We start from the raw sequence: 6,370 nt of genomic DNA on the forward strand, positions 1-6,370 counted from the left end.
ATTAAAGCAAACTGAAAAAATACTTGGTGGAAAGAACAATAAAACAGATATCTACAAGATTCAAACCATAGCTCTTTCTCAACTATATGCTCAAACTGGTAACATTATTGTTGCTGTAGTCAATGAAGCAATACCAACTACTCCTTTAACATAATCTGAAGTGATAACATACTCCACTTACTAGTTTTCTCTATTTTTTTCAGCTTCTTTTGTTTTTCTTTTAGCCACCTCGATTCTCGTAGCCTTTTCAAATTTTTAACCACTTCAGCATTTTTTTTATTTTTTTGCTGTTCAGTTTCTTTCTTTCTTTTTTCATACTTTGATCAAACAAAGCAAACATAATGTGGATAATTTTCGTTAAACTAACTTTCTCTTTAAATGTAAATTTCCACTAAAGTATTTTCTCAAATTATAAAAGGTAAATTCATGGTTTTTCAGGCTTAGAGCGGGAATGGTTTATGTAGTTAAAAGAACAAATAAAGGTTTATATAAAATAAGACTCAAGGGGGTTGATTATGGAAGTACACCATGCAACGATGGCATGATACTTAGGACGGCTGGGAAAGCGTTCTGGTTATGACAAAAAAAATTGCCTAGATCATTTCTCTAATATTTGGTATCAATTAGGATTTCGCCTCAAGGATTCATCAACAGATTCTAGAGCAAAGCAAGATTGAACTTCCGTGACCCAATTAATTCAAATTCTTCTCTTCATAATCAAAATGGAATAAAGAAAAATGACTGTGCTCAATTATATTCAAGGTCAAAGATTTAAATCAAAGTACCCACAAAACTCCGCCTGAGATAAAAGAAAATTTTGAAAATTTTTCTCAAAACCGTCCTCAATTACAAATTTCAAAGTCATAGAGAATTCAATCATACTCAAATACATGTTTGGTAAGAGAATCAAACAACTCAAGACTTATAAAATCACAAGTAAAATAAAATAAATAACAAACAAGAAGACCAAATGACTATAGGAGTTTACACCCCCAAACTTAAATTAAACAATTTCCTCATTGTAATGCAAAAGTGAAAATGATTGAAGAAATGAAAGGAATTTCATTGGATTCATAGTGAATTAGCCGTAGTTTATAATTTTTAGCTCTTTATTCATGCTAAATAAACCTGCATCAAAATCCAAATTATTAAAAAAAATAATAGAGATAATAGAAAATAAAAGAATAAAAGAAAATTCTATGGATTGCCTCCCATAAGCGCTTGTTTTAAAGTCTACAGTAAGATTTTTCAATCTTCATCAATTAGGTTCTCCAATAGGAATAAATGCATAGTTCCTCTCCACTTGTTCTCCATAGTAGCGCTTTAATCTCTGACCATTAATTCTGGATATATTCCATGTCTTGTCCTTCAAGTCTATTGCTCCAAAAGATGAAACTTTATCAATTGTATAAGGACCTATCCATTTTGATTTTAACTTGCCTAGAAAAAATTTGAGTCGTGAATTGAAGAGTAAAACATGCTGTCATGGTGCAAACTCACGCTTAAGAATCTATTTATCATGCCACTTCTTTGTCCGTTTTTCATAGATCTTTGCATTTTCATAAGCATCATTCTGGAACTTATCCATCTCATCCAATTGAAGAAGTAGCTTTTCCCCTGCTGCATTCAAATCAAAATTAAACTTTTTTACAGCCCAATAAGCTCTATGCTCCAACTCAACATGGGGACAATATGCTTTTCCAAACACTAATCAGTAAGGAGACATCCCGATAGGTGTTTTAAATGTTGTATGGTATGCCCACAAAGTATCATCAAGCTTCTTTGCCTAATCTTTCTATTGGTGTTGACCGTCTTCTCAAGGATATTCTTGATTTCTCAATTTGAAATTTTAGCTTGGCCATTAGTTTGAGGATGGTAGGCAAGTGCTATCTTGTGCTTCACATCATATTTAGAAAGAAGATTATCAAACAACTTGTTGCAAAAGTGAGTCCCTTCATAACTAATAATAGCTCGTAGAGTGCCAAATCTTGTGAATATATTCTTATGCAGAAATTTAAGCACTACTTTTGCATCATTTGTTGTTGTAGCAATTGCTTCCACCTATTTTGACACATAATCAACTACTAACAAGATATAAATAGAGCCAAAAGAATGAGAAAAATGACCCATAAAATCAATTCTCCAAATATCAAATAACTCAACCTCTAAGATATTTTTCAATAGTAGCTCTTGACATCTTGAAATATTTCCTATACGTTGGCACCGGTCACAAGTTTTCATCAAAGTATAACTATCATGAAAAATAAAAGGCCAAAAGAAACCACTTTGAAGTACCTTAGTTATTATTCGTGTTGCTCTAAAGTATCCTCCATATGATAAGGAATTGAAATAATGGAGAATGGCTTGCATCTCTTCTTCTAGCACACATCTTCGAATGATTTGGTCAAGACATCTTTTGAATAGCAAAGGCTCATCCCAAAGATAATACTTCACATCATGCAGAAACTTCTTGCATTAGTGGTAAGTAAGATCTAGTGGAAGTACTTTACAAGTTAGGTAGTTTACAATATCAGCATACTAAAGAAGCTTGATCTCACATGCAAATAACTGCTCATCAGGGAATGCTTCTTGGATCACTGAATCTGGTCTTTCTTCCTCTTGCTCCAGCTGGGAGAGATGATCAGCAACTGAATTTCAACTTCCTTTCTTATCTCGAACCTCCAAATTAAATTCTTGAAAAAGCAGGATCCAATGAATTAGCCTAGGTTTAGCATCCTTCTTGCCAAACAAATAGCGAATTGTTGAATGATTAATTAACACTATCACCTTTGTACCAATGAGGTCAGACCGGAATTTGTCACAAGCAAACACCACAGCAAGCATCTCCTTCTCAGTTATGTCGAAAATAGTTCATCCCAAGGCTGTTCTATGATCCTTTAATACACGTAACGGCTTTTCCTCTTCTACGGGTGTGAGTGATGCAGCAACAATTATTAGAAAGGTATAACTATTACCTAAGAATGCATAACGAAGATGTTCAAGTAATTGTTTCAACTTCGGAGTTGTAGTTTGCTGCATCTTTTCTTTAGAAATCTCAAAATCCGTCTTTGCTACCATCGGCTCTAGCCTCCCCACTTCATTACTAAGTGATATAACCTGTTGCAATGCTCCCAAGGCAAAGACATAGTGGAGAAATTCTTCACTAACAAAAGGTAAATCAAATTCACAAACAGCAGAGTTATAAAAATCATAAGCTTGAGATGAAGTGGGGATACATCGTTCTAGGTGATTGGCTGGCATATCTTCTTGATCGTCTTCTTCTACACATTACTTAATGACATCTACCTGAAAGCAAGTATTTAGATTTTCTGGAAATTTCATGGCTTAGTAAATGTTGAACATAACCTCTTCCATATTAACTCTTAATGTTAATTCACCCTTTTGAACATCAATTAAAGCCATTCCCGTAGTCAATAATGGTTGGCAAAGAATTAGTGGGACTTCTTCATCTTTCTTCATATCTAACACCACAAAATCAACAGGAAAAATAAATTTATCCACCTTTACCAATACGTCTTCTATGATTCCACATGGATACTTGATGGATTGATCTGCTAATTGGAAAGAAATGGTTGTTTGTTTCATCTCTCCAAGTTCTAATTTCCTACAACAGAAAGTGACATAAAATTAATGCTAGCACCAGGATCACATAAAACTTTATCAAAAAATGAATTTTCCATAGTGTAAGGCAAAGTGAAACTCCCCGAATCTTTTAATTTTTAAGACAATTTCTTTTTAAGAATGGCACTGCATTCTTCAGAAAGTTTCACTGTTTCAAACTCCTCCAACCATCTCTTCTTGGAAATGATGTCTTTCAAGAATTTGACATAGTTTGGCATTTGTTTCAAAGCATATGCAAAAGGAATATTTATGTAAATTTTCTTAAAAATATCAAAAAACTTAAAAAACTGCTTATCTAATTTTTATTTTTGAAAACGTTGAGGATAAGGAAGTGGAGTAGAGAAAATATGAGAATTATCAGGAAATGAAATTGCTAGAGGCGTGTCAGTCACTCTTAGTGTATCATCAACAATCTTCTCTTCTTCTACTATATTCTTACTTTGGCCGTTGTTCGCAGCTATATGGGTGGACGTGCTTTCCTTTGATGGTGACCTCTCAATTTCTCTTCCACTCCTAAGTGTGATGGTCTTGTATTGTTCCTTTGGATTCACTTCTGTGTTACTAGGAAAAGCTTCTCTTTGTTGGGCATTTATTGTCATGGTCAATTACCCAATTTGCACTTCAAAATTTTTCATAGTGGCTCCCATATTGCTACAATGAGTCTCAATGTTGTCCAACCGTGAATTAATTTTTTTAAACTTTGCATTTGTCTCCTGAACAAAGGAAACCATGGCATCCTCAAGTGACATCTTCTTCTCACTTGGTTGACTATCAGATCCTGGAGGAGGTTGAGATTGCAACACATTCTTTATATTTCCATATGACAAATACTCATGATTTCGAGACCCTAGATGGTAGTAATTTGGTATAGGATTACCACGATAGTTGTAGTTCTAATTGTTGATGTATTGAACTTGTTCTTGACTCGCTTCATTATTTGAAACTTTCATACTTGTAACTGCAATATATTCTACACTTTGTGATATCCTTTGGATTGTCAAAACTAAAATATGATGAGATAGAGTAGCAACTTGAGCTAAAAGGGCTGCTAACGACTCCAATTCATGAATTCCAACAACTTTCTTAGCCATAATTCTTTCAGTTAGCCATTGATAATTGTTTGAAGTCATTTCTTCCAAAAGAGAAGTATCACCCCCAGTTGTCTTTGACATCAAAATTCAACCAAAAGCAGCATCAATTATAGTTCTAGTTTGTCCATTTAACTCATTAGAGAACATCTAAACTTGCAACCAATCCAGCAATCTGTGTTGAGGGCAACGTCAAATCAAATCTTTATACCTTTCCCACACTTCATAGAGTGATTCGAAATCATTTGTTTGAATTGACCAATCTCACTCCTGAGTTTGGCTATTTTTGTAGGTAGAAAGAATTTAGCAAGAAATTTTTCAGTCATATCCTGCCAACTATTGATACTTCCTAGTTGTAGAGATTGTAGCCAACATCTTGCCTTGTCCCTTAAAGAAAAAAGAAACAATTTCAATCTAATGGTGTCTTCGGTGACACCATTGATATTTACAATATCGCAAATCTCCAAAAATATCACCAAATGAATATTGGGATTATCAAGTGGCAATCCGCTAAATTGGGCTTGTTGCACCATGCTAATCAAGGTTGTTTGATCTCAAAGTTGTTGGCATTAATAGGTTGACGTCTTATACCCGAGTAGTTGTCATTCACAACTGACCGAACAAAATCCTTCAAGATGCGTGGCAGTGCATCATGTTGTCTATCAGCCATGGTTAGTATTTTATTTTTTTCTTCATGATCTTAGAATTCTTTCAATCTCCAAATCAAAATGAGTAATATCACGAGTTCTAGCACGGCGCATCCAGCATAAAAAAACACAGCTGTAGAGCAAAACATAATATATAAAAATAAAATAAAATTCTAAATTAAAACCAAGATTACTTTGTATCGATATTGGCAAAAATAAGAATGAATCAATCATCGACAAGGGCGCCAAAAACTTGATCGGTGCAAAACTGCAAGTACACAGTATCGTAGTTTTATATTAAAGTGATGAGAAGAGTATCGTCTTCAGATATTGCTAACTTACTTTTGACAAATATCAAAATTATACTAATCTCAACTTTATTTAGAAAAATTACTAAGATTTATGTAATTGCAATTTAAAATAAAATTAATTCAAAGAAAATACTCAAAGGAAAATAAAGATATTGTTCGAAGATTAAATCAATGGGAAAGAAAACTTTTAGAAAATCGATTTCACCTAATCCTTTACTATGTTTTACTCATCTAACTAGTTGAATTTAATTCTCTCTATTTGTTAGCAAATCTCTAATTCGTCCAAAAGTCTCTTTCGATAGTCAATTGGAAAGTATTATTGTTCATCACTTTATACAAGAGTATGCAAATTAATAAAGCAATAAAGTAATAAGAACAATGATTTTAATACTACATAGGTTCATACAAGTCTTTCGATCTCTATATTTACTTATGTTGAAATATCCAAAATCTATCCTATAATTTTTTCTTTCGATAACAAATCACAAAATTAAAATATCTAATTAATGGTCAGTTAACTAGAAGTAATAAGTTCAGAATAAATCAGACAAATAAGAAAGAATTACTTTAAATTAGCATAGAAAATCAAGCATAGTTCGGAACTAGATTACATCGTTTTCTTAGAATAAAGAAAATTTAGTTTATGCTAAAAATTAAATTCAATATAAACGAATTCACCATA

General features: G+C 32.9%; 1 non-coding gene across 1 annotated transcript; it reads left to right on the plus strand.

Annotated features, from left to right (window-relative positions):
- Nucleotides 1–4,902: 4,902 nt before the first annotated feature.
- Nucleotides 4,903–5,008, plus strand: LOC122312077. The gene has a single exon (XR_006242991.1). It is a non-coding gene; the product is annotated as a small nucleolar RNA R71 (small nucleolar RNA).
- The last annotated feature ends 1,362 nt before the right edge of the window (nucleotides 5,009–6,370 follow it).

Source organism: Carya illinoinensis, chromosome 5 (genome assembly GCF_018687715.1).
Source record: "Carya illinoinensis cultivar Pawnee chromosome 5, C.illinoinensisPawnee_v1, whole genome shotgun sequence".
NCBI lineage: Eukaryota > Viridiplantae > Streptophyta > Magnoliopsida > Fagales > Juglandaceae > Carya > Carya illinoinensis.